This window comes from Otolemur garnettii, unplaced genomic scaffold (genome assembly GCF_000181295.1).
Source record: "Otolemur garnettii isolate 467f Iridium unplaced genomic scaffold, OtoGar3 scaffold00017, whole genome shotgun sequence".
In the NCBI taxonomy this organism is placed as follows: domain Eukaryota; kingdom Metazoa; phylum Chordata; class Mammalia; order Primates; family Galagidae; genus Otolemur; species Otolemur garnettii.
The window spans coordinates 20,595,828-20,605,878 of record NW_003852412.1 but is presented as its reverse complement, the minus strand read 5'-3'; positions in this window follow the sequence as shown (position 1 = coordinate 20,605,878).

Here is a 10,051-nt window from a genome sequence, read left to right as displayed (position 1 = left end):
GATCTGTCTGCTGTGTGGTCACTCTCTGTTGGGCTTGTTTGACCTCGGATCTGTCTGCTGCGTGGTCACTCTCTGTTGGGCTTGTTTGATCTCAGATCTTTGTGCTGTGTGGTCACTCTCTGTTGGGCTTGTTTGACTTCGAATCTGGTCCTTGTCCATCTCCTTCTGGGCTGTTTGACAGTGGGGCTGACTAGTGCAGATGCATTTCCCAGGTTGGTGTGTCAGAGGGCTTCCTGCTTTATTTAACTGATGAGTGAAACTAATGCAAGGATGAAAATAATTAGTCTCTCCTTGCTCTGTCCCGAGTGCTGTCTACAGTGGTGCTTGTGTTTTCTCTATGGCACCAGCTTCCTCCTGGCGGTGCACTGTGATTCCAGCTTCCCCCAGATGATCCCAGTTCTTAGAATCCTTTGTCCCTCCAGCTCACGTGTGGTAAGGACATCATGCTCCTACTAATCTCTAGGAAGTCTCACTATCCTATTTAACTTCTTACCCTTTCCAATCAGGTCAATATCTTTGCTTCAAACACTTAGAGAATTTCCTTGATTGCACACCTTTCAATATTATCTATTATTCTGCTTTATTTTGTATAGAATTCTTCTCAGTATCTGCAATTATTTTTGTTACTGCCTGTACTGTTTGTGCTACACTGTGCTGTTAGCATTTTACCTTAGTAGAACATCAGATCCAAGAGGACAAGACACATCTTATTTAGCCCTATACCCCTAGCATCAGGTGTAGTACATAGCACATGATAGTTGTTCAATAAACTTTTTCCGAGTGTATAAGTCTCGATGAATTTTCCAAATTTCAAATATAGTGTCAGTAATGGCACATATGCCATTGAATGCTCATGCTACTCAGTTCTTTACACACTAGACCTCACTAAAGGCTGTTGGTTTTGTTTTTCTAATTCAAGTGGAAACGGGGGTTTTAATTTCTTTTAGAGGAGAGTGAGAAAAATCATCTAAGAAGTTTGATACTGAGTTTTAGAGTTAAAGCTGGATCAAGACTTCTACAAATCCAAGTGGATTATTCCTATAAAACTGTGGTGCTGCCATTCTTAACAAAATGATCTTTTATATACTGGTGTGCATGTAATTTTATCATAACCTTAATGAGGCACAGGTGCTCACTTGATTTGCCAATGCTGTGATTTCCTGCCGTTTGGCTGGCATCAACCAACTCAGGGAACTCCTTCCTTTGGAGACAAAATTGACATATCATTTTTTGTTCTAAATGATGTCCTAATGAATATCAGACCAATTTTATTCTGTGGGTGGCATCATTTTTAATAATTATACTGTTAAAGAAGTTTTTAGTTTGTTAAAGACAATGCTGATTTTAGAGATTTGTATAGATTTTGTGGAACAACCAAGATCCAAATATATTAAAATCTAAATTTTCTATTTGATAAATAGCTCTATAAAAGGAAATATAGCATCCTATATTTATTTAGTAGTTTATTTATGAATCTAATTAGCTATTCATCTATCTATTCATTAATATATATTCATTCTTGCCCCATTTGTCAATTAAAAAAATATTTTTAAGTACATATAGCAATACATATCATACACAGGATAAAGAGAATAGTTGTAAGTAAAGGAAGTTGGATATAAATTTAGTATATAAAAAGCATGCCATAAGATTTTTTTTAAAACAATAATAACAATGATTTTATTTTATATTTTATTCAACAAATTATTTGTTTATTTTTATTTCAGTAGATTTGTGGGGTACAAATATTGATGTTACATGGATAAATTGTATACAGTCAGAGCTTTCAGAGTAGCCATCACCAGAATAGCATACATTCTACCTGACAGGGAGAATTTATACTCCATCTCCCTCTCAACCTCCTCCTCTTTAGCTTTTAATGTCCATTATTACACCAGTTTATGACTCTATATGTGTATCCCAAATTCAGCTCCAAGTTATAAGTGAGAACATGTGATATTAGTTTTTCCATAACCTCTAGTTTCATTCAAGTTTCTGCAAAAGGTATGATTTCATTCCTTTTTGTTTAAGGAATTCCTAACTGGTATTCTGTGTTCTACAAGATCTGACAATTAAGTACACGAACTTGCTACTGTGCTTATGTTGGCAACACTATACATACAACTTCATAAGGTTTCATAACTTTGGTATATCTGTGTCTCATACTTGCATTCGTGTCCACTTGTGCCAGGATCTTGCTGGGCTGTGTTCATTATTGTCGAGCATGTTTTTGTGTGCTGTTATAATGATAGTTATTCCAGAAAGAATCTCAAAATCTCTTTGAAGGGTGGACTAGGTGCTGGCATCAGTGAATTGCTACCCAAGGGGAGTACTTTAAAGGTGACTGTAATGATATTCAGCAATGAGGTATGTAGCACTTTGTTTAGGATTGAGTTTTAATTGTCAGACTTTCATATATACACATATGTATTTTTTATCCATTCATCAGTTGATGGACACTTAGGTTGATTTGCAATTATGAATTATGCTGCAATAAACATTTGAGTACAGGTCTCTTTTTTGTAAAAGGACTTCTTGTCCTTTGGGCGGATACCCAGTTGTGTGATTACTAGACTAAATGGTAGTTCTGCTTTTAGTTCTTTGAGGAATCTCCATTCTGTTTGCCATAGAGGTTCCCATAGAGATTTTAGTTTACATTTCCACCAACAGTGTATAAGTGTTCCTTTTTCACTGCATCTTTGCCAACATCTATTGTTTATTGACTTAATAATAATCATTCTGATGGGGTAAGGTGGCATATCACTGTGATGTTAATTTGCATTTCTCTGATGATTAGTAAAGTTGAGCATTTTTTCTTTTTTTTTTTTTTTGAGACAGAGCCTCAAGCTGTCCCCCTGGGTAGAGTGCTATGGCATCACAGCTCACAGCAACCTCCAACTCCTGGGCTCAAGCGAGTCTCCTGCCTCAGCCTCCCAAGTAGCTGGGACCACAGGCGCCCGCCACAGCACCTGGCTATTTTTTGGTTGCAGCCATTATTGTTGTTTGGCAGGCCCAGGCTGGATTCGAACCCGCCACCTTGGGAGTATGTGGCTGGCGCCTTAGCCACTTGAGCCACAGGCGCTGAGCCAAGTTGAGCATTTTTTCATGGCTGTGGGCCATCTTTTGAAAAATGTCTGTTCATGTCTTTTCCCCACTTTTCAATAGGGCTATTTGTTTATTTCTTCTTGATTTGTTTGTGTTCTTTGTAGATTCTGGATATTAGTACTTTGTTGGATGTACAGTTTGTTAATATTTTCTGCCATTCTGTAGGTTAGCTATTCTGTTGATTATTTCCTTTGCTGTAAAGAAGTTTTCTAGTTTAATTAAGTCTCATTTATTAATTTTTATTATTGCTGTCTTTTGGGTTATTAGTCATAAATTCTTTTCCTAGGCCAATATCCAGAAGAGCTTTTTTCCTATGTTTTCTTCTAGAATTTTTATGGTTGCACACCTTACATTTAAGTTTTTAATCCAGCTTGAGTTACTTTTTTAATACAATGAAAGGTAGGGATCTTGTTTCACTCTTTTGTATGTGGCTATCTAGTTTTCCCAGTACCATTTATTGAATAGAATGTCTTTTCCCCAGTGTATGTTTTTGTCTGGTTTGTTGAGCTCAGATGATAGTAGCTATATGGTTTCATTTATGGGTTTTCTATTCTATTCCAGTGGTCTATGTGTCTGTCTTTATACCTATCATTCTGTTTTTTGTTACTATACCTTGTAATTTGAAGGTAAGTAATGTGATGTCTCCAGATTTATTTTTTGCTTAGGATTGTTTGGCTATTCAAGTTCTTTTTGGTTCTGTATGAAGTACAGGATTGTTTCATCTAGATCTGTGGAAATGACATTGGTATTGTGATGAGATTTGCATTGAATTTTTACAAATCACTTTAGATAATACTATCTAGTTAGTATTTTTAGTATTTTTCTAATCCATGAAGTTGGAATGTTTTTCTATTTGTTTGTGTTATCTGTTTTTTTGAAAATCAGTGTTTCATAGTTCTCCTTGTAAACATCTTTCGCCTCTTTGGCTAAGTATATTCCTAGATATTTTATTGTCTTTGGTACTATCGTAAATGGTATCGAGCTCTCTATTTGATTCTCAAATTGACTGTTATTAGTATATAGAAATAGTACTGATTTATGAACATTGATATTATAAATTGAGACTTTCCTAAATTTATTTATCAACTCTCGGAGTCTTCTGGTAGAGTCTTTAGGATTCTCTAGATGTAAGATCATGTCGTACACAAAATGTGATAGCTTGGTTTCCTCTTCTCTAATTTAGATGACCTTTATCCTTTATTTCCTTTTTCTTCTCTTTTAATACAGAGTCTCTCTCTGTTGCACCCAGAGTGGTGAGGTGTCATAGCTCACAGCAACTTCAAACTCCTGGGCTCAAGTGATCCTCTTGCCTCAGCCTCTTGAGTAGGTGGGACTATAGGCACCTGCCACAAAACCTAGCTAGATTTAGAGACTGTGTCTTGCTCTTGCTCAGATTGGTCTTCAGTTTTATTTTGGCCAAGGCTGAGTTTGAACCCACCACCTCTGGTATATGGGTCCAGTGCCCTACTCCTTGAGCCACAGGTGCTGCCCTCAGGTTGGCCTTCAACTTTTGAGCTCAAACAACCCACCCACTTGGCCTCCCAGAGTGCTAGGATTACAGGCTTGAGCCATCACACCTGCCTCAATGCCCTTTATTTCTTTCCCTGGGCCTGACTGTTCTGAATAGGACTTCTAGTACTGTGTTAAATAGAAGTGGTGACAGTGGACATCCTTGTGTTATTTCAATTCTTGGGAGAAGTACTTCAATTTTCCCTCATTTTGTATGTTGTTGGCTGTGGGTTTGTCCTATGTTGTTTTTATTATTTTGAGGTATGTGCCTTCTATACCTAGTTTATTGAGTGTATTTATCACACTGGGGCACTAGGTTTTTTTTGAATGTTTTTTCTGTATCTATTGAAATAATAATTTGGCTTTTTTAAACAATCATTTTTATGTGGTGAATCACATTTGCTGATTTCTGTGTGTTGAACCAGTCTTACACCTCTTTTATTTGATGATATTTTGTTAAGAATTTTTGAATCTATGTTTCTGAAAGATATTGATTTGTTTTTGTTATCAAGGTGATGGTTTCACAGAATCAGTTTGGGTAGATTCCTTCCTTCTCAATGGCATGGATAACTTTTAGTAAGATTAGTGCTAGCTCTTTTTTTTTTTGCAGCTTTTGGCTGGGGCTGAATTTGAACCCACCAGCTCTGGCATATGGGGCTGGCGTCCTACTCCTTTGAGCCACAGGTGCTACCCAAGATTTGTGCTAGTTCTTTGTCATTCTGGTTAAATTTAGCTAGGAATCTAACTTTTTGTGAACTTTAAAAAATTGGGGAGGAGGAAATTTCTATTACTGTTAAATCTCATTACTCTTTATTGGACTGTTTAGGATTTCTGTTTCTTCCTGATTCAAGCTGAAAAGGTTATGTGTTTCCAAAATTTTATCTATTTCCTCTAGATTATCTAGTTTTCAGATTGGATGACATTTTGCATTTCTGTGATATAAGTTGTATTCCTATTTTTATTTTTGATCAAGCTCATTTGAGTACTTTCTGTTCTATTTCTGGTTAATGTAGCTAGTGACCTATCAATTGTGTTTATCTTTTCAAGAACCACATTTTTGTTTTGTCAATCCTTTATAAGTTTTTCTTGTTTTCCATTTTGTTTAGTTATGCTCTGAGCTTTGTTATTCCTTTTCTTATGCTAGTGTTGTGCATGGCTTGTTCTTCTTTTTCTAGTTCTTTTAGGTGTGAAATTAGATTGTTAATTTGTGATCTTTCTGTTGTTTTAGTGTAGGCATTTAAGGCAATGGACTCCCCTCTTAGCAATGCTTTTTCTTTACTCAAGAGATTTGGGGTCTTGTAATGACTTTGTGGTTCAAATGAACACTTTTTTTTTCTATCTGTATTTCATCATTGACCCAAGGTTCATTCAGTAGCAGATTGTTTAATTTTCATGCAATTGTATAGTTTTAGAGTTCCACTAGGAACTGATTTCTAGTCTTATTCCAATGTGGGATGAGATGATACATGGTATGATTTTGATTTTTCTAAATTTGGTGTACTTTCTTTTGTGGCCTAACATATGACCTATCTCGGAAGATATTCCATGTGCTTATTCAAAGAATGTGTATTCTGTAGTTTGGGGGTCAAATGTTGGTAAATGTTTCTTCGGTTCATTTGCAGTCATAATGTTGCTGGAGTCCTGTTTAAGTTCAGTGTTTCTTTGTTGATTTTTTTGCCTCAATTGTATGGCTCGTTCTGTCACTGGAGTTTTGAACTCCCTGTCTATTATGATGTTGCTGTTTATTTTTTTCCTTAGATCTAGCAGAAATAATTTTATTAATTTTGGAGCTTCTGTATTAGGCTCATATATATTTGGGATTGTTAAAGCTTCTTGTTGAATCAATCTCTTTATCTGTTGATTTAAAGTCTATTCCCCCCCCCTTTTTTTTTTTTTTTTTTTTTTTGCAGTTTTTGTTGTTGTTGTTTTGGCCGGGGGCTGGGTTTGAACCTACCACCTCCAGTATATAGGGCTGGCACCCTACTCCTGTGAGCCACAGGTGTCGCCCGATTTAAAGTCTATTTTTATCTGATATGAAAACAGTTACCTCTGTTTTCTTTTGGTTTTAATTTGCATGGACTATTTTTTCCACTCCTTTACCTTGAGGATCTTTGCCAGTTAAATGGATTTATTCCCTATTAAGACCATTTACATTCAATGGTAGAACTGATATGTGAATACTGTTTTGTTCATCGTGTTGATTGTTTACTCATTGTTTTGTTTTCTTTCTTGTTTTACTATTTTATAAGAGCTATGAGTTTTAACTTTTGAATGTTTTTACACAGGTGGATATTCATTGTGTGGTTCCATATAGAGAGCATTTCTTGGAGGGCAGGTCTTATGGTGAAAACGTTTTTGAGAGTTTTCTTATCCCAGAAAGACATTATTTCTCATTCATTTGTGAAACTTTGTTTTGCAGGATACAAAATTATTGGCTGGCAGTTATCCTGTTTCAGAAGACTAAAAGTCTGGCTCTTCAATTTTTTGCTGAAAAGTCTGCTGTTAGTCTGATAGGTTTTCCTTTGTGTATTATTTGATGCTTTCATGTCCCAGTTTGAAGGATTTAATTCTTCGCTTTGACTTTGATCAGACTGAGGACTGTCTGTCAATGTCCTATTTGCCATGAATCTTCCTCATGTCCAGTGACCTTCTTATCTTGGGATGTCTAAATTTTTAGTGATGTCAAGAGATTTCTTCTGAATTATACCCTCAAATAGATTTTCCATGCTTTTTGCTTTTACTTTTCTCCCACAGGGATACACATGATTTTTATATTTGTTCACTTTACAAAGTCCCATATTTCTCAAAGAGGTGGTTCGTTCTTGATTCTCCATTTTTGACTCTCTGGATTAGTTTGAAATCCTTGACTTCAAGCTCTGATATTCTTTTCTTCTGTTTGGTCGAGTCTGTTAAAATTTTCTCTTGTGTATGGCGCCTGTGGCTCAAGGAGTAAGGGTGACAGCTACCTATACCAGAGGTGGTGGGTCCAAACCCAGCCCCGGTCAAAGACAAAAACAAACAAACAAAAAAACCCTTTCTTTTGTATTTTGAAATTTTCTAAATAATTCTTAAATTTCTAGAAGCTCTGTTATATTTTTTTCTTATATTATCCTTCTATTTAGTAAGTTTCTCATTGATTTCCTTTTTTTGGTTTGTTTATTTATGCTGGGTTGGAACTTTTTCATCAACCCCTCGGATGTTATTTGTCACCTATATTCTAAATTTCATATCTGAAATTTTAACAATAATTTCAGTTTGGTTGGAATTCATTCTTGGAGAACTACTATGATCTTTTGAGGGTGTCAGTACAGCTTTTCTTTTCTTTTTCTTTTTCTTTCCTTCTTTCTTTCTTTTTTTCTTTCTTTTTTTTTTTTTTTTTTCAGTTTTTGGCTGGGGCTGGGTTTGAATCTGCCACCTCCAGCATATGGGGCTGGCGCCCTACTCCTTTGAGCCACAGGTGCTGCCTGAATACAGCTTTTCTTAAAATGTTTCCAGAGTTCTTTTGCTGGTTCCTTTTCATCTGGAAACCTTTTCTCTCATCTTTTTTTTTTTTTTTTTGAGACAGAGTCTCACTTTGTTATGCTTGGTAGAGTGTTGTGGGGTCATAGCTCACAGCAGCCTAAACTCTTGGGCTCAAGTGATCCTCTTGCCTCAGCCTCCCCAGTAGCTGGGACTACAGGCAACTGCCACAACATCTGCCTATTTTTAGAGGTGGGGTCTCACTCTTTGTCAGGCTGGTCTCAAACATGTGAGCTCAAGCAATCCACCCACCTCAGCCTCCCAGAGTGCTAGGGTTAGTAAGGTGACCAGATGCTTTTGGCGGGACAGTCCCAGGGAACGGAGGGGGAATGGAAAAGGAATAGACGGTTTTCGGGGGCCATGTGGGTATTTCACCAAGATATGAGTTTTATATTATTTTTGTTAATTTTATAATGTTAAACTTTAATAATGACAAATATTTGTTGAGAACTGATTATCAAGAACTGCTTATCAAAGTTCATATTGTTGATCAGTTGTTAGAATTTGACCACCATTGTTTGGACTTAATGAACAATGGCATTTTTTGGCATTGGCAACAACAAAAACATTTTGTAATTTTCTCTCAGGCGATACACATCATACTGCGTGCTCATGCTAGTTAAACAAGTGATGTCAACAAATCAGTTATTCAGATAATTTAGGTAAGTTATTTATTTATTTATTTCATGAATTTAGCAGACAGTACTTGTATTATTTATATTTTATAATGCCGGCAAAAAGTCTAGCGTCAGCCTTGAAAGTGACACTTACGACTTATGAGGTATCATTATTTAAAAAAATATTGATAAGGAAAAGGTTAAATCTTGGGCATCAGCTAAAATCACAATAGAGAACAAATGGTTAGAAATATTTCATCATTTTGAAACAAACCATGTTCCATACAATAATGTACTAAAAATTGTGGGATACATGCTGTCTTTACCAGGAACTAATGCTGCAACTGAATGTGTTTTTTCTATGGTAAATAAAGTGTGGACATCAGAAAAATCACAATTAAGTGTTGAGACTTTGAAAGCCATTTTATGTGTGAAATATAATTTAACAAATTCTTGTGAAAATTTTCATGACCTTTTAAACAAAAGCAATCTACTAAAAAAATTCACTCAAGTGAGAAATATGCCAAAGAATAAAATAATACTATACATAATTTTTTAATGTATTATATTTGTAAATTGTACTTATGTTGAAATTAAAAAAATATATATTACAATACTATTTTTGCATTCTATGAAAATTTTTGTTGCTCCATATAGACCAAATTTTTAATTAAGAACCCACCCCACCCCCCATCAATGGTGTCCTGCTTTACCAATGTTAAAATCTGGTCACCTTAGGTTACAGGCATGATCCACCACGCCTGGCTCCTCTTCTCTTTTCTTAAAACAGATAGCTTTGCAATATACCTGTTCTTCTCTGGGGAGAAATATGTTGCTCAGTGAATTTGTGGAAAGATCCCTGGATGGCATACTTGAGTCCTACTCTAGAAGATTGAGCAGGCAGGAGAGGGTGGATGCAGTGTGAGCCTTTAACACTGCTGTTCTCTTATTTCTCCCTGTTCCCCTTTCATTGTCACAGGCAATTGGTGTGCATGGTGGGTACATGGCAGGTGTTTGGCATGCAGTTGTGTGAGTGTTTGCCCCACCCATGTCTGTCGATGGTGGTATTAGCCAGGTGATGGTGGCAGTGGTAGCATTAACCAATTGGCAGCAGCAGGTACCTGGGGTTGTGGGCACTTTCTTCTCCTAGATCCTGTGATTGTGTGGCTGGACAAAGCTTCCAAGCTAGCCTCGGCGCCTGTAGCTCAACTGGCTAAGGCGCCAGCCACATACACCTAAGGTGGCGGGTTCGAATCCCCAGCCCGGACTCGCCAAACAACAATGACGGCTGCAACCAAAAA